Below are 18,685 nucleotides of genomic sequence, written 5' to 3'. Positions count from 1 at the left end.
TTAATAATACTCTGTTAAACAAACCATTTTTTCAACAACATATTCTAACAATGGTTATGGGCCCAGATCCAGTGTGGTGCTGAGGACAGGCACAGTATTGTATTTATATTTCCTAACTGAGTTTTCAAATTCAGACAATGGCACAAGGACTATTCAATCCATTCTGCATTACCCGGCTTAATGGGTCAAACTACGTATCCTGGTCTACACAATGTAGTTTGCTATTACAAAATCAAGGTCTTTGGAAAATAGTCCATAATCCTCCTGATGTAACTGCCTGGGATCCAACTAATGAAGAAGATAACAAGAAGATTGTAGACTTCAATAAAGACAATGATAAGGCTTTATCTATCATTGGGCTAACATTAGGAGACCAACAGCTAGTCCATGTGCGTGGAGAAGAATCTGCTGCTAAATGTTGGGCTAAGTTGAAAAAGATTTTTGTTCGGGACAGTGTTGGTGCTCATATAAATCTTACCAGAAAGCTATTTAGAGCTAGACTGGAAAAGAATGGCGATATGTTAGCTCACCTTAACTTTATAAAAGCAACTTTGTTGGAACTGCAAGAAAAAGAACTTATTTTCTCAGAGCTTCACCAGGTTTACATCATTTTATCATCATTGGATGAGAGCTACGATGCCTTTGTATCGTCTTTGGAGGTTTTGTCCAAAGAAGACCTAACTGTTTCTTCAATAACTGGAAGGTTGTTGGAAGAATCAAGATGTCGTATGGAGAGAAAACAGTTGAGAGAGCCATTGCAACAAGAAATAAAGAAGACTGAATCTGCTTATATTTTAAGGAAATGCTTTAATTGTGGGTTAAAGGGACATATTGCTAAGTTTTGTCAGAATAATAATTGTCAGAGAAAGGAAAGCCATAGAAAGAATAAAAAGCTGATTAATGTAGCTGTAGCTAATAGAACTACTAATAACCACAATTGGTGGGTGGTAGATAGTGGAGCTACACACTGTATTTCAAAAATAAAAAGGGATTTTGAGAATATAAGGTCTAGTAAAAAATATATTTCTATGGCTAATGGCTGGAGAGTCAAGGTCTCTGGAGAGGGTAAGGTTTACTGTTCATTTTTAAAACAAAATTTGGAAATGCTATATGTTCCCAGATGTGATTATAATCTATTATCAGTTAAGGCATTATTGGAAGCAGGTTTTAAAGTTACTTTCCAAGGGGAGGAATGTCTTATTCAAAAGAATGAACTTAATAACTAATATGAAAGACGGTTTGTTTGTAATGAGCAATGATCCTATTATAATGGCTACTACTTGTACAAATCAAAAACCACATGATGAATGTATTCATTTATTACATAGAAGATTGGGTCATGTGAATTTTAATACACTAAAAAGAACTGTAGCTTTGTCTAATGGGTTTAAGTTAAAGGCTTGTAAGAAATATCTGCAGTGTAACGTATGTGGTAGAGAAAAGAGCAGGGAAGCACCAGCTAATAGGTTAGATGGATTTAAAACCACAACTCCATTAGAACTGGTATTTATGGATTTGATAGGTCCTATGAAACCCAGTTTAGGGGGTGCTTGCTACATATTAAATATTCTAGACCATTGTAGCAGATATGGGTTCTGTTATCTCCTTACGTCAAAAACTGAAACTATACAAACAATATCTAATTGGCTCAAGTTTGTACAAAGGAAAACTCAGTTAAATGTAAAAACCATAATAACAGACAATGGAACTGAGTTTGTTAATAAACAGTTCAATGAGCTGTTAGTTTCAGAGGGAATAGAGCATAGACGTACAGCTCCTTATAGACCTCAGCATAATGCATTTGTTGAACGGAGGGGCCAAACATTGCAAGCTATGATTAGATCTATGATTGAAGATTCTGGTTTACCTGATAGCTTATGGGGAGAAGCAGCAAAATGTGCTAATAATATTTTAAACAATGTGGTTAGTTCAGCTACAGGTAAAATTCCTTATACCTTATGGTATAAGAGAAAACCAAATCTTAGTTATATTCACACATTTGGGACACCTGCTTGGGTACATATTCCAAGTTCAATAAGAAATAAAGGAGAACATAGAGCTAAACAATTATTTTTTGTTGGCTATGAGTTAAACCATAAGTCTTATCGGTTCTGGGAGAAAGGTACTAAAAACATTTATTGTAGTTCTAGCGCTGTTTTTCAAGAACAGTCAGGCTGGGAAAGGGTAGAAGATATTGTATATATTCCTCAACAAGATTTAACTAACTCCTCAAATGAAAGTGATAAAGAAGAGGAGGAACCTGCTAGAGAGATCAAACAAGAACCACTGATAGTGGAGACAGGAGAGGAAGAAGATAATAATGTAAATGTACCTATAAGTCCAATAATTCTCAGAAGGTCTAACAGGGAAAGACGACAGCCTGATCGTTTCGAGGCAGGTTTAATTTGTCAAATAGACATTGAACCTTCTAATGTTGAAGAAATAAAAATGTATCCTGAGAATGAAAGAAAGAATTGGAAAGTAGCTATGGATAAAGAAATAAAGTCTTTGCAAGATCTTAATGTTTATCAAGAGGTTAAAATACCTAAAACAGAAAAGTTAATTGGATGTAAATGGGTTTTTAAACTGAAAGAAAGTGTTACAGGAGAGGTAATACATAAAGCAAGATTAGTTGCTCAAGGATTTGCACAGAATAATAGTGATTATGATGAAGTATTTTCCCCAACTTTAAGAGCTTCCACTCTTAGGGCTGCTTTAGTTTGGGCAGCAAATAAGAATTATAGTATAAAACATGTAGATATTGAAACTGCTTATTTGCATGCAACATTAAACCATGATATATATATGAAAGTTCCATCAGGAATAGAAAGTAAGGTAGGGTACTGTTGGAAACTGAATAAGAGTTTGTATGGTTTAAAACAGTCAGGTTATGAGTGGAATAGATGTTTAGTAAAAGAGTTAAATAGTTTGGGATTTAAAGCTAGTATTGCAGACCCTTGTTTATTTATAAAACAGCAAAATAGTGAATTATCATTGTTATTATTATTCACTGATGATATTGCTATTATAGCAAAAGATGAAACAGAAACTGAAAGAATAATTTCAGGGTTAAAAAGAAAATTTAGAGTAAAAGATCTAGGAGCTATTAGTCATTATCTAGGGCTGGATATTATCAGGACTAGTAAAGGATTTAAACTGTCTCAAGCTAAGAAAATTAATGGTTTGCTGAAACGTTATAATATGGAAAACTGTAAACCAGTAAAAACACCTATGGTTCAAGGTTTTGAGAGTTCAGCAGATAACAGCAATGTCTTTGATAAAAAAATATATCAATCATTAATAGGCAGCTTGATGTATTTATGTAACTGGTCAAGACCTGACATAGCATTTACAGTTAATCATTTAGCTAGATATTGTGAGAATCCTACAACCAGATGTTGGCAAGGTGCGAAAAGAGTTTTAAGATATTTGAAGCACACCATACATTATTCTCTATATCTAGAGCCAACAAAGGAATTGGAACTAAAAGCATTTGCAGATGCTAGTTTTGCATCTGATACTGTAACCAGGAAATCCACTTCAGGATTGGTTGTATTATTGGGAAACGCTTTAGTAGGATGGAGGTCTAACAGACAGAAGCATATAAGCTTATCAACAACTGAATCTGAATTTTCTTGTTTATCTTTATTATGTACTGAGCTATTGGTATGGAAACAATTATTGTTTGATATGGGTTTAAATTGTAATGAACCAATAAAAGTGTATGAAGACAATCAAGCAGCTATAAAATTAGCAACTAATGCTGCAGTGAAAACTAGATCAAAACATACGGATCTATGGTATCTAAATGTCAGACAATGTGTTAAAGATAATTTGATTAAACTGGAATATTGTGCAACTGAAGATAATATTGCTGACCAGTTTACTAAAGCTCAGGGTGCTATAAAGCATAAATCTGTTTGTGATATGTGTAATTTGAGATTGTAAAAATATATGTATAATATGCCACCCAAAAGGGGAGATTGTTAGAGATTAAACTTGATTTGGGTGACAATATTATATAATGGAGTAAAAGCACCTTTAAGGAGTTAAACGGCCTAAGGGTGTGGCTGTAATTATTCCACATAAAAGAGAGTTAGATGTTACACGTAGTTGCTCTTGTATATGTGTTTGATGTTAGTGTTTGGATACCTCTTGTTCAGCATTTGTATTTTGATACTATGTTTTTATGGACTGACTTTTATGTGCATGATACTGGATTGATACTTGGACTATTTCTTACTGTGTTTCTTTTTGTTGTCTGAGTAAAAATAAGTTATAAAACTCGTGTTAGTGCATTACTGTTTGCCTAAAAGTCCCAGTACAACTTCCACTGTGTATTAATAATACTCTGTTAAACAAACCATTTTTTCAACAACATATTCTAACATGTTCCCCCGCACATGCCTGCTAGTCGTTTCCAGCTCTAGGGGCCAGTGCTCATTTCTGTTTCAAAGCCGAAGAGCCAGCGCTTGTCTGAGGACGTCTCCGTGGTCATGTGGCCGGCATGACTAGACGCCAAAGGCGCATGGAACACTATTACCTTCCCACCATAGTGGTCCCTATTTTTCTACTTGCATTTTTACGTGCTTTCGAACTGCTAGGTTGGCAGAAGCTGGGATGAGTAACAATATTATCTTTAAATTTCTCTTATAACTCTTATATCCAACCACAGTTTTCTAAAACTTTCACAATCCATTCTTTTTCATATATTTCTTTTGTAGTTTTGTCGTCATGCAATCTTTCTAATGCCCAGATTACCTTGGTGCACTTCTTTGTACTGGTAATTCAGTTTTGCTTTCCTTCCGTACTCATTTAACACAATGAGATCTGCAAATACAGAATGGTAGCCTTTAACAGGCTTCTATAGTTAGTTATAGTTATAGTTTATTTGATTTCTAGGCCTAGAGTTCTTCCCTTAATGATGACAAAAGGTTGAATACACTAGGATAAGCAGCCTCTTCCAACTTCATGATTTGGTAGCTCTAAGACCATGATGGTATGCTTGCAAATTACTATTATTAATAGTTTCACACAGGATGTAAGCTTGCTGGGAAAAGTTTATGCAGTCAGCAGTTGTTTGGCAGTTGTTTAATTCAAATTCACATTCTGTGCTTCACCAAACCTCAGACTGTAACCTATAAACTTGTGGCCAGTATCTCTTCACTTTTGGAATTACATTGTCAAATATTTTATTTGTAATGTCCTGCATTAAGCACAGTTCAGGAAGGTGGTCTTGAAATTTTAAGGAAAAGAGACCTTTGTTTTGATAAGCCTGTTCCCAACTTTCCACTTGTATTGTAGTCATTTACAAATTTTCTTCCTAAAATTTATTTCTCCCCTTTTAATATATTTTTACTGTACACTTCATAGAAGATCAGTGACTGACAAGTCAATATTTGTAGACTCGAATTAGTCACTAAATTTTCCATGTGTTGCAAAGATTCTGCGCAGTAGTCATAGTCGGAACTGATATGACCTCTAACCATTTGGAGTGACTGTCCACCACAATTAGGAACAGCTGTCCCTGAAAGGGCCTGGCAAAATCAATGTGGATTCTTGACCACGGTTTGTGTGTGTTCTCTCATTGGTGGACAGGGGCTTGCGGCATCTAGGGCCTAGATTGCTGGCAAGTGTAGCAGCCGTGTACTTGGGCCTCAATAGCTTTATCTAGTCCAAGCCACCAAAGGTAGCTCCTCGTGAGTGCCTTCATCTGGACTATTTCTGGATGTCCCTCCCTCGTGCAGAGACTCTAAAACCCTGGGCCTTAAAGAGCTTGGGACTATGTCCCGACTTCCCCAAAGGATGCACCTCTTATGAGCTGACAGCTCATCTTTCCTCATAAAGAAACTCTGAAATTCTGGCCCTGGATATTTGTCCAGCCATCCTGTGTGCATCCAATTCAACACGCGGCTAAGCATTTTGTCAGCAGCTGTCTCACTGTGAAGGGGAGATTCTGGCAAATCCTGGATAGCCAGGATGTGTGCAGCCAGAGAGGGATCTGGTTCTACGTGTGGCAGGGGCAACCTGCTAAGGCCATCCGCATGGCCCATTTCCCTGCCTGGTTTGTGAATCAGCCTGTAGCTATAGGCTGAAAGGAAGATAGACCACCTCAGCATTTGAGGAGACAGAATCTGAGGTGTCTGTTTGTTTGTGAACAACCCTAGAAGTGAGTTATGGTCCATGAAGACTGTGAACTGGCGGCCATACAAGTAGTCATGAAACTTTTTAACTCTGGCCACAATGGCCAGGGCTTCCTTGTCAATTTGCACGTAGTTGCACTCTGCAGACGACAGGGTCCTAGAGTAATAAGTGATTGGAGTCTGCCTCCCATCAGCCATTAAGTGGCTCAACACTGCCCTGACCCCATACGGGGATGCATCACAAGCAATGCAGACAGGCAGCTTCTCATTAAAATAAGTGAGGACTGAGTTTGAAGACAGCAGTGATTTGACTGCATTGAAACTTCTCTTGTGGATGCTGGTCCATTGCCACTGAGCCTTTTTATCCAAGTGCCGATGTAACAGCTTTGCCACTGTGGCCTTGTGTGGGAGGAAGGCATGGTAAAAATTCAAAAGGCCCAGAAAGGCCTGAAGCTCTCCCTTGGACTTCGGACTTGGGGCCTGCTGGATTGCTTTTAGCTGGAGTCTGCCGGGTGAATGCCTTCGGCATCTATGCAGAAACCAAGGAATTCAGTTGATGCTACCCCAATCTTACACTTCTCCTTTTTTAATTTAAGTCCCGCATTGTGGAACCACTGAAGGACAGCTTTAAACTGTTCAGCCAAAACCTCCACTTATTCCCCAGTTATGAAGACATCATCGAAATAGGGGCATACCCCTGGAATGCCCTTGAGTGTGCGCTCCATCACTCCCTGGAAAAGCCCTGGGGCTACACTCACCCCGAACTGTAGGTGTTCAACCTTGAAGGCCCCCCTATGGGTGACAATGATCTGGGCTACTGCCATGGCCTTGTCCACAGGCAGTTGCTGGTAGGTCTGCACTAAATCTAATTTGGCGAACACATGGCCTCCTTGCAGTGATGCCAAAATATGGCTGACTACTGGCACCAGGTACGTGTGCTGTTGAAGTGCCCTGTTGATAGTGCACTTATAATCAATGCATATGCACACCTCTCCATTGGCCTTAAGTGGCGCTACTATGGGGGTCTCCCACACCCCACTGTCTACAATACCCCTTGTCTCACCAGCTTGTCCAGCTCTGCATCACTTCTGGGTTTGAGGGCGAAAGGCACTCTACGAGGCTTGATCCATATTGGGGTTACCATAGGATCAAGCTTGAGGGCGATAGGAGGACCCTGATGCTCCCCTTGACTTGAGCTGAAAACATCAGTGAACTCTTGGCAGACTGAAGTCTGCTACTTGTGTCCTGTGAATACCAGTTACTTGAATGCCCAATGCATCAAACCAATCAAGGCCTATGAGGCTTGTGTGTTGGCCTTCCACTACTACAATATCTTGTGGACCCTTAAAACCCTTGAATTGCACCAGAAGTGTGGCTTCACCTTTGACCACCACATGGGAGTTTTGAAAGTCTGTGAGTAGTAGATTAGATGGCCGGAGTTTAGCTCGTCTGTTGCTGCGATTGCAAATGTGTCTGAATATCCCTTGGGAAATGATAAACATGGCTGAGCCTGTGTCCAATTCCATGGCTGTTGCTCCTGCTGCTCAAATGCGTGCCTCCATGCTTTGATGGATAATTTGGGCTCGAAGTGGTCCAGGAGCTTTTCCTTCAGATCTGCATAGGTGACCGACTCGAACGGAGCAGGGGCAACCAGGTTTTCGGCTATGTCGAAGGTGGTTGGACCACACAAGCAAAGGAGCGCTGTGGCCTTCAGTCCATCTTCGCCGACCTGGTTAGCGCGGAGGTAATTTTTGACGCGAGAGATCTCTCATCTCACCCCATCTCTCGGGGTGCGCCATGTTGAATTCTTTGATTTTTCCAACCTTTGCCATGGTGAGTTGCTTTTTGCTCGCGAGGGCTTGTGCTGCTGGCTTCTGTGTAGGTTCTAGGATGGATCCTTAGAGCAAGGTGGTCTCCAGCGTGGCTTGCTGGCAGACCGAGGGGGGAGGGAACATAGTTCCTGCCAGGCTGTGGTGCTGGCCTCACCCCCAAGTGACTTCAGGCTCTCATGTTTAAGCAGTACACCCCACCTTCATCGCCACTGTTATGTTCTTAGTTCGGTTAGGCATTGACGAGGCAGAGTGTTGAAACAGCAAGCATGTTTATTAACTAACAACAGAAGCAGCTCTAGAACATTTATATATACAGTTCACCTCTAGGTGGCAACCAATAGGTTTAAAGTAACAGTTTCCCACCCCAAACATCACCATCATTATCATAAGTTGGAAGGGACCTTGGAGGTCATCTAGTCCAACCCCCTGCTCAGGCAGGAAACCCTATACCATTTCAGACCAATGAGTGTCCAGTTTCTTCTTAAATACTTCCAGTGTTGGAGCATTCACCACTTCTGGAGGCAGGTTGTTCCACTGGTTGATTGTTCTAACTGTCAGGAAGTTTCTCAGCTTGGAGACCGACAGTCTCGGTTGCAGTAACAGAAACTGTTCAGCAATCTACACTTAAATAAATTAAGGTCACATATTAAGCAAGTGATTTCAACAGTTGAGGCCAATACATTACAATATTTAACCCCATGTCTTAAGTAAGAGAGGCATAAAATTTTACTGAGAGAGTGGTTGGTTTTCTTTGACATTTGTCATGTTTGTCATACTCAATGTACAAGAAATCAGGAATGCGTAGTCTGATAACTGATAAAACACTGAAATGGATTACACAATTTAATGTTCTTTTTACTGTACATGAAACAAAGAAAAATAAAGGATCTTTTGGCACTTGAAAGGTGAACACATTTATTCTCGCATAAATTTTTAGAAGTCAGTTTTCTTCAGTATTTGAAATGGTAGATATGTCTACCTGGGAAAAAACAAAAGAAGTTTTCATCCAACTGAAATAAATGAAATGGAATGATATAAGGAGAAAAATATTAATTTATTCATTTATATGCAGAAAGTATTATACAGTAATTATAGCAATTGTTAACTTAATACTAACAGAATGTTGTTTTAACATTCAGTCTCACTATCTGTTATATTTCTGCACATTGCAAATATATGTCTATATGCATATTTCAGCTGGAAGTTTAGTAAAAGATAATAATAGAATCACATCAGTCTAATATTTGAACAGCTATTTTTAAGAATGGATTTGCAAGTGTGGTTGGTTGTATAATGGCTTTCATTACTTACTTAAGTATGTAGTTAAAAAAATAAAGCAGCTGATAAATATTATAACCCATAAATATTAACTTACGGTAACCAGGAAATGGGCCCCTTTGCACACTTGGTACTCCAGGACCAGGCACATAACCAGGTCTTCAAGGACTTCTGACAGGCCAGCAAGATCAGGGCCATCCTAATCTCATGATAGAGGATAGAGAGCAGGAACGATAGCAGAGAGTGTAGGTTACCTGGTCCCTGCCAGCCAATATTCCTTGACTGATGGGATCTGGAGTAGGCTTATCCTACCAGATCCAGTTGGATGGGTAGAATATGGTTCCTCAGGTAACCCAGTCCCAAGCTATGAAAAGCTTTAAAGGTGATGGCCAGTATATACATTTATATTAGTTTTTATATATTTCCTGATCATCATAATTTATAAAAACGGAAGCACAAAAGACGGGATAATTAATTGAAAACATGTAATGCTTTCCTTCCACCATTTTGTTTTGGGTTGAAATCTGGATAAGAACTATTTTTATGTAAGGGAAAGCTCCATTAATAGTTGCTTTTAAATCAGAATGGTTAGCTTGGCAGCTAAATGTATAGAACTACTTTGTGTAAAACAAGTCCTTTGTGGATGGGACTGCTCTACTTCTGAAAGGCTAGTCCCAGTATAGAGTTAATGTTGCCAAACTTGTGGTTGCCCTACAATAAATATCTTATGTTACCCCCTTCCTAGACAAGATGTCTATTGAGATTCTCAATCATCCAGGTCATGGTTCTCCCAAGGGTGCTTTTTCATGAGGCAAATAGAATTTTTTGTTTTTCTTAGATGAGAAGCGAAATATCCAATTGCCTCATGAAAAAAGCACCTTTGGGATCAATCCTAGACAAGCTGTTTTCTTCTTCTTCTTCTTCTGTGTCTGCTTGTTAAATAGCGGAAAGAAGTGAGACCTACCTATTTTAAATGAGGATGATTGAGATGGCAGGGAGCTGTAAAAGCATTTAGCCAAATCTCTAGAGGAGGAATATAATTAATTCCTTAAATAGTTTTTCCTAATTTAAACAGACCCTTAGGAGGCAAAAACTGTGAAATGGTGCTTTAAATAAATATTGGTAATTTTTATTATATTGTCCCCAGTCTGAAAATGAGTTAGAAAATCAAAATTTTACATGGAAACATATTTTATTTCCACTGATTCTCTCCGATTGATTGGTCATAGGTTTATTTAAACTTGAAAATGTGCAGATGGGTACTATTTTGAAAGCACAGATGGGATGAAGGAAATAGCTACTTGGTAGAACTGCTCTATCTAATCAGAATGAGTTGATAAAAAGAATGCAGAAACAGATATTGCCAAAGACAAAATATTGACATCCAATATATATTTTCCTTGCAGATAAACTAAGAGCAAACATATAAAGAATTAGCATCGTTGTTATAGAATATTGAATTTAACTATTAGTGTTTAGAGAATTTTTAAAAAATATATTAAATGTGTCTGATCAAAGAAGAGGCTGGATTTTATTAAATATTTATCATTAAACCTGAAGTAGCCGAAGGACCACTCGGGACGACAGGCTAGTAACAACAGATTTATTTAAGAGCAAAGGCAAACATAGAATAACTTGTCCGGCTTTTATAGCCGGCAGCTGGTAGCGAGGACCAATCAGCGGTGTTCATTTTGGCGCCCTGTCAGGCAGGGACCAATCCGCGTCGTCTTTTGTTGACAGCTCCGGCTTCCGCGTGTCTTGGTGTTTTGACAGCCGCGAGCTGTCAGTGGTTGCGCCTGCGCTGTACGGTGGACGCTTTGACAGCTCAGGCTTCTTCGTAGTCCGGCGTTTGACAGCCGCGAGCTGTCAGTGGTGGCGCCTGCGCGGTGCGGGGAACTTTGACAGCTGTCAAAGTTCCCGCGTGTTTTCTTGTCAGGCTGCTTTTAGTTTATACGCTTGTTGCTGCCGTATTATTTGAACAGTTAACATATATACATCTTTCTCAGGGGATTGTTTACATATATAACACACCCCTTACCCCTCCCCTGGTGCGTTTCCGTCCTCTTGGATGTTTGAACCTGCCCACTGATAGTCTTTTAGGTAGGTGGGTGGTCTCCGATTCCTGGTTGAGCGGCGAAGGGGTGGAGGGTGGTGAGGTTCCGGGTCTTCGTTTTGGTGTTCTTCTTCCTGGTTTGGAATGGGCAGCATTTCCGGTGGGAGCTGTATGCTGGCATTGGTTGGTTGCCCAGAATTGTGTGGTGGTTGTCTGGGTCTGAGCTGATCAATATGGCGGCGTATGTTGCCCTGTGCTTGCGTAGCTATAAGGTATGAGATTGGCCCTGTTTGTTTTATTACTGTCCCTTGGACCCACTTGTTTTTATCTGTGTATGATCGTGCCCAAATCAATTGACCTGGGTTGAGTGTGCGGGTAGGGTGGGGGTGCGGTTCTTTTTCTGGATACGTGTCAGGGTGCAGTCTGTCCAGACGTGTTATTAGCCTTCTCCCCCATCTTAATTCTGCTGGTGATTTGCCGGTCGTGGAGCATGGTGTTGTGTGTTGTGCTAAGAGGAACTGGCTGAGGCGCCTTTGCCAGTTTCCTTTAACGAATTTTTTAATGCTTCTTTTGTGGATCGTACCATAATTTCAGCCATTCCGTTTGACGATGGGTGGAACGGCGCCGACGTGACCAGCCTAATACAATTCTTCATAGCGAAGATCTGAAATTCACGAGAGGTGAATTGAGGTCCGTTGTCAGAAACTATGGTGTCAGGTAAGCCGTGCGTAGCGAATATTTTTCGTAAAGCTTGAATAGTGGCTTGGGACGTTATTTTTCTAAGGGGGGTGACTTCCAGCCATTTTGAGTGGCTGTCTACTACAATTAAGAAACTTTGGCCTTGGATGGGTCCCGCAAAATCTACATGTATACGTGACCAAGGGTTCCTTGTTGTCTCCCATTTATGGATTGGAGCCTGGGGTGGTTCATTCCTGGTCTCTTGACAGGTATAACACCCACCCACGTACTTTTCTATTTGTTTATCTATGCCTGGCCACCACACATAACTTCTAGCCATCGCCTTCATTTTTACAATTCCAGGGTGTCCTTCGTGTAAAATTTGTAATGTTTGGTCTATGTTTCTCTCTGGTATGATGACCCTATTTCCCCACAGCAGGCATCCTCTATGTGTTGAGATCTCATTTTTTCTGTTATAATAAGGTTGGAATTGAGGTTGTGGATTTTGAGCTGGCCATCCTGTTGTGGCCCATTTGAGGATTCTGGCAAGTATTTTATCTTTGGCAGAATTATTAGCTATGATGTTTGCAGTCAGGGGGCATTCTGGAAGTTGGGAGATTGCTAAAATCTGGCTGGCTGGGGCTGGGTCTGGGTCCCTGGTTTGTATGGGCAGTCTGCTGAGGCAGTCAGCATGACCCAATTCTTTACCTGGTTTATGTATTAGTTGATAGGAATAGGCTGCTAAGAAGGTTGACCATCTTAGCATTCTCGGGGAGAGAATTTGTGGGGTAGTTTTGTTCCACGTGAATATGCCTAGCAGGGGTTTGTGATCTGTAATTATAGTAAATGGTCTTCCATACAGGTAATCATGAAATTTTTTGACCCCTGCTACTATTGCTAGGGCTTCCCTGTCGATTTGGGCGTAGTTTCTTTCAGCTTTGGTTAGAGTGCGTGAATAGAAGGCTATGGGTCTTTGTGTGCCGTCCTTGAATATGTGACTTAAGACAGCCCCGATTCCATAGGGAGAGGCATCGCAAGCGATGCATATTGGGGTGTCCTCCCTGAAAAGGGTGATAGTTGAACTGTGACAGATAATCTTTTTTAATGATTGGAAGCTATTCTCATGTTCTTTGGTCCAGGACCAAGTTGTACCCTTGTCCAGGAGTCTATGCAGAGGCTCCGCAATAGTGGCCTTATGGGGGATGAAGGCATGGTAAAAATTTAACAATCCTAAAAAGGATTGCAGCTCTTGCTTATTCCTAGGACTGGGTGCGGTTTGAATAGCCTGTAGTTTTTCTGAGGTGGGGTGAATGCCCTGGCAATCTATTTTGTACCCTAGGAATTCAGTGGATGTGACTCCAATAGAGCACTTTTCCCGCTTAAGTTTGAGGCCGGCTTCTCTGAGCCGGCTTAGCACAGCTGACAGCCTGTCAGCTAAGTTCGCTTCGTTTTCTCCGGCGATGAGAACATCGTCGAAGTAGGGGCAGACCCCGGGTATTCCTTTCAGGGTCTTCTCCATGATACCCTGAAATATACCCGGGGCCGCCGATATGCCAAATTGGAGCCTCTTTACCTTAAAGGCACCGCGGTGGGTGACAATTGTCTGGGCCTCCGCAGTGTCCTCAGTGACAGGTAGCTGTAAGTACGCCTGAGTGAGATCGAGCTTGGTGAAAAGGGTGCCCGAGCGGATGGAAGCAAATACGTCCCTTACCGCTGGCACCGGGTAGGCATGGGGGCTGAGGGCTAAGTTGACTGTCGCCTTATAATCAGCGCACAGTCTCACTTCCCCATTAGGTTTGATTGGGGTGACGATAGGGGTCTCCCAGGTTCCCCCTTCTGTGGGCTCAAGCACCCCTAGTCCTACGAGGCGATCAAGCTCGTTTTCGATTTTTTCTTTAAGGGCAAAAGGTACCCTCCTGGCTCTTATCTTAACTGGTTGGATTGCAGGGTCTAACTGTAAGGAGATGGGGGGACCCGTGTATTTCCCTAAAGTGCCATCGAAAACGTCGGCGAACTTATCGCAAACGGCTTCTAGGCTGGGTGTTAGGATGGTGTTAACCCCAGTTAAAGCGATACCTAGTGGACTGAACCAGTTTAGTCCTATCAAATTGGTGCGGTTCCCTGGTGTAACTAAAACCTCCAGGGGACCCTTGAACCCCTTGTACTGCACTACGACCTTGGCTTTTCCTTCCACCGGAATGGGGGTTTTCTGGAAGTCAGCTAGGTGTACCTGAGTTTGTTTCAGGGGAATTTGTCCTCGGCCCTTCTGACAGATCTCCTGATAGGTTGTTAGAGAAATTAAGGAAACTGCCGACCCGGAATCTACTTCCATGTGGCAGGGCACCCCCTGAATTCTGACCCAGATCTTAACCTTGGAGCTTATGCTGTTTACCCTGTCCACAGTCTCTACCAGGGGCCCTGGGTGGGGTTCTCTGCTGGCCTGGGCAGCTGGCCTACCTGGGGGGTTTGCCTCCACCTCATTGATGTTGTCCCGGCCCTTGCTGCGGCACACCGGCTTGATGTGGCCAGTCTTCCCGCAATTGTGGCATTTCGCGTTCCTAAAACGGCAACCTCCTCGGGCATGATTGCCCCCGCAGCTGGCACAGGCGGCTCGTTGCTCGTAACGCGGTGGCGGTGGAGGGTTCCTGGCCCCCCGGCGGTCCGACGTCTTTCCCCTTCTCGGCTGTCGGTGCTCCATTCGGCGTTGTAGGGCTTCTCCGTCGGTGAAATCTACCGACTCTCCGCTGTCGCTGAAGGCTACGCTTTCCTGGTAGACGGTCGCGGGGGTCTCTGGGGTCGTGTTGGTCGGCTTCTTCTTGTGGCTGTGTTCGTATGCCATGATCTCCCTGGTCAGCTCGGCCAGGTTCATGTCGGGTTTGGACGTCAGTTTTTTTTGTAGCTTCTCGTCCCTCAGACCGATCACCACCTGGTCTCTGATGCGGTCTTCCAGGTCGGGGAAGCAGCAGTTCCTTGCGGCATGCCTGACCCCGGCGATGAATTCGTTGGCGGGCTCGTCCTGCCGTTGTTTCTTTTGCGCGAATTGCACCCGCCAGTATAGTTCTGATCGAGCCGGCATGTAGTATTTGCTCAGCTGGTCCACCAAGTCCGCGTAGGAGACTTCAGTGATGGGCACTGGGCTGAACAACCCGACGGCTGCATCGTACACCGGGGGCCCGCTGATGTACAGCAGAGCGGCGGCCTTTGCTCGGTCGTCAGTGATCTTACTGACGAGGAGGAATCCCTCGACTTGGCCGAGGAGTGATTGCCATCTCTCGGGATGGCGGGTATCAAACTCCCTCACACGGCCGAAGTTTGCCATGTCGTCCGGTCCCTGGGTTGCTCCGATGGAAGTTAAAACTTCCGTGACAGCTCTTGCCGGGAACTCCCTTCCTCGGCCGTGACTTCAGCTCCGGAGCGATCCCATCCTCGTCGCCAGTGAAGTAGCCGAAGGACCACTCGGGACGACAGGCTAGTAACAACAGATTTATTTAAGAGCAAAGGCAAACATAGAATAACTTGTCCGGCTTTTATAGCCGGCAGCTGGTAGCGAGGACCAATCAGCGGTGTTCATTTTGGCGCCCTGTCAGGCAGGGACCAATCCGCGTCGTCTTTTGTTGACAGCTCCGGCTTCCGCGTGTCTTGGTGTTTTGACAGCCGCGAGCTGTCAGTGGTTGCGCCTGCGCTGTACGGTGGACGCTTTGACAGCTCAGGCTTCTTCGTAGTCCGGCGTTTGACAGCCGCGAGCTGTCAGTGGTGGCGCCTGCGCGGTGCGGGGAACTTTGACAGCTGTCAAAGTTCCCGCGTGTTTTCTTGTCAGGCTGCTTTTAGTTTATACGCTTGTTGCTGCCGTATTATTTGAACAGTTAACATATATACATCTTTCTCAGGGGATTGTTTACATATATAACACAAAACCTTACTTATTAGAACAGTTATGCTCATCACATTGAAGAAAAAAAGTGGTTTGGTCTAGTGATTAAAGCACCAGGCTAGAAAGCCAGAGACCATGGATTCTACTCCTGCCTTAGCCATGAAATCCAACTAGGTAACCTTGGATCAGTCACTCTTTCTCAGGTCCAACTCACCTCACAGGGTTATTGAGGGGAAAATAGGAGGAGGAAGGTGTGTTCTCTGCCTTGAGTTATTTGTAAAAATAATAAGGGCAGGAATAAATGAATAAAATAAATATATTTTATATAAATTATATTTGATTACCACTTCTTCTTTTTTTAGGATTTGTACGATTGGTTGAAATCTTCTGAAACGGCTCATATTATGAAAAACTTCACTTAACTGAATTCTGCTTATTGTGATTTATTATAAGAACTATGGCAGAGAAAGTTTTAGTATTATTTTTTTATTTTTCCCCCAAAGTTAAAATACAAATTCCAAAAGAAAATAAGAAAGCAAAGCTAATCAAGACAAGAGAAAATGTGCATAAAAAAGGAAAAAAACCCATACACAGATTGTCCCCCACAATTGAATACTGTTAAATATATTTCAATACTAATTGTTGCCCCCACCTGCGAAACACATCCACAATTTATGAACTTTTACGTCTCTATTTACCCAAAACAAAAGAAAATTACAAAGTGTGTTGTTAAAACCAAAGTGCACCTAAAAAACCAAAAGTGAGAGGAAAAGATGGGAGATCTAACCCTCCAGCCTCTCTTACTGAAAATAGTCTCGATTTCTCTTTCCAGGGAAGTGCACAGTCATCCAAGGGTAATAATAATAATAGTAATCATAACAACAACATAACAACAACAACAATAACAATAATAGAGTTGGAAGGGACCTTGGAGGTCTTCTAGTCCAACCCCCTGCTCAGGTAGGAAACCCTATACCATTTCAGACAAATGGTTGTCCAGTCTCTTCTTTAAAACTTCTAGTGTTGGAGCATTCACAACTTCTGGAGGCAGGTTGTCATGAGTCCCATTCATTCTGGGAAATGGCAGCTTTGGTGGCAAAGTCAGCTGTTTATTGTCAGAAGAAAAAAATGTCCTACAACTCAGCATATCATTTTCTAAAGCAGAGGTCCCCAACCTTTTGGGCACCAGGGACTGGTTCTGTAGAGAGAGGTTTTTCTGCAGACTAAAGAGTGTGTGGTTTTGTGTGCTAACTGCATCCCACAGGTAGGGCTTTGCTTGTTTGTGTGGCCTGGTTGCTGGCATGCCGCAGCCTGGTACCGGTCCACGGACTGGGGGTTGAGGACCCCTTTTCTAGAGGACTCTGGCAGAGAAAGTTGATTAGCTGGAATTCTGCAATAAATTTTACTAATTCTAATTATTCTTACTTTATTCACCCTGTTTCTGAAAAATTTTTGGTCTGCATTGAAAAGTTTACTAGAATCCACAGTTTTCAACTACTTTGCATAATAAAAAGGTTCTCTCTGTATTTTAGCACATTAACAAAAGCATTTAACTGTATTGTTTTCTTTTCTCTCAGCTACTACCGGTAGTTTACCAAACATTCTGTGTTAAGTAACTATTTGATAAATGTTGTTTGGTGAGCTTCATTTAATAGTTAGTATACATTTAAGGCATAGAATAAGATACATCATTCAGAATTTTTTTCAAATGCATTAAGCATTGCATTAGAAAATAATTTACTGTTTCAAGTATTTTATATCATGTTCCATCCACAGTGAGGTTAAAATGAATGCAGTTTTGGGGATGTTTTGTAAAAAATTTTTTTGTAAAACTTTTTAATAAAAAAAAAACGAATGCAGAAATTATAGTGCTTTTAACTTACAATTGTAAAATAAACCATGACACAAAAGGGAAGAATTGTCAGAAATAAGAGAAAAATATTAAAATATTATTTCTTAAATAAATTTTCAAAATATAGGTTATATAGGATAAAAAATAGGTTAATATACTATAGGCTGCCTTGTAATTATTTAAATGAATACACACACACACACAAATACTTTTCCCATGTAAGATTGAGGGTGTCTTGGCGACGTTTTGATGAGGTCCCACTCGTCATCTTCAGACTGGTGTCTTTGGCTTCGTGCTTGTGCGAGCAAAGAGAGATCGGAGCTGCCGTCTCTCTATAAATATTGGTGGGGGTGTGTGGGGTGCTGGCTTTGTTGCTGTAAGCGGGTTGGTTGGCTGTGTTGTTACATCTTGATACATGTTGCTTACAGCAACAAAACCAGCACACACCCCCACCAATATTTATAGAGATATTTAAAGAGATATCCCTTTATTCTTTGTTAGCAAGCCAAAAAATTTACACAAATATGAGCTGCCACTACTGTGGCTACTGCCTGTAGATGGCCTTGGGCTAGGCTGAAACAGGAAATAAGATTTGTTCCATGTCTGGGACTAAGCAAGTGTATTCTGAATGCTTAACAAACATTTCACACACACACACACACACACACACACACACACACATATATATTGCTCAAAAAAATAAAGGGAACACTTAAACAACACAATGTATTTAATAGTAGGATGTCTTATCTTGTGTTGCCTTTATTTTTTTAAGCAATATATATATATATATATATGTATATGTATATGTATATGTATATGTATATGTATATGTATATGTATATGTATATGTATATGTATATGTATATGTATATGTATATATGTATATATACTGTATATATATATATATATATATATACACAGTATATGATCAAATTATGTAATTATTCTGTAATTACACACACACACACACACACA

Source organism: Vipera ursinii (assembly GCF_947247035.1).
Source record: "Vipera ursinii genome assembly, chromosome: 6".
Taxonomy (NCBI): domain Eukaryota; kingdom Metazoa; phylum Chordata; class Lepidosauria; order Squamata; family Viperidae; genus Vipera; species Vipera ursinii.
The sequence above is the reverse complement of the archived record's forward strand: the minus strand, read 5'-3'. Positions refer to the sequence as shown.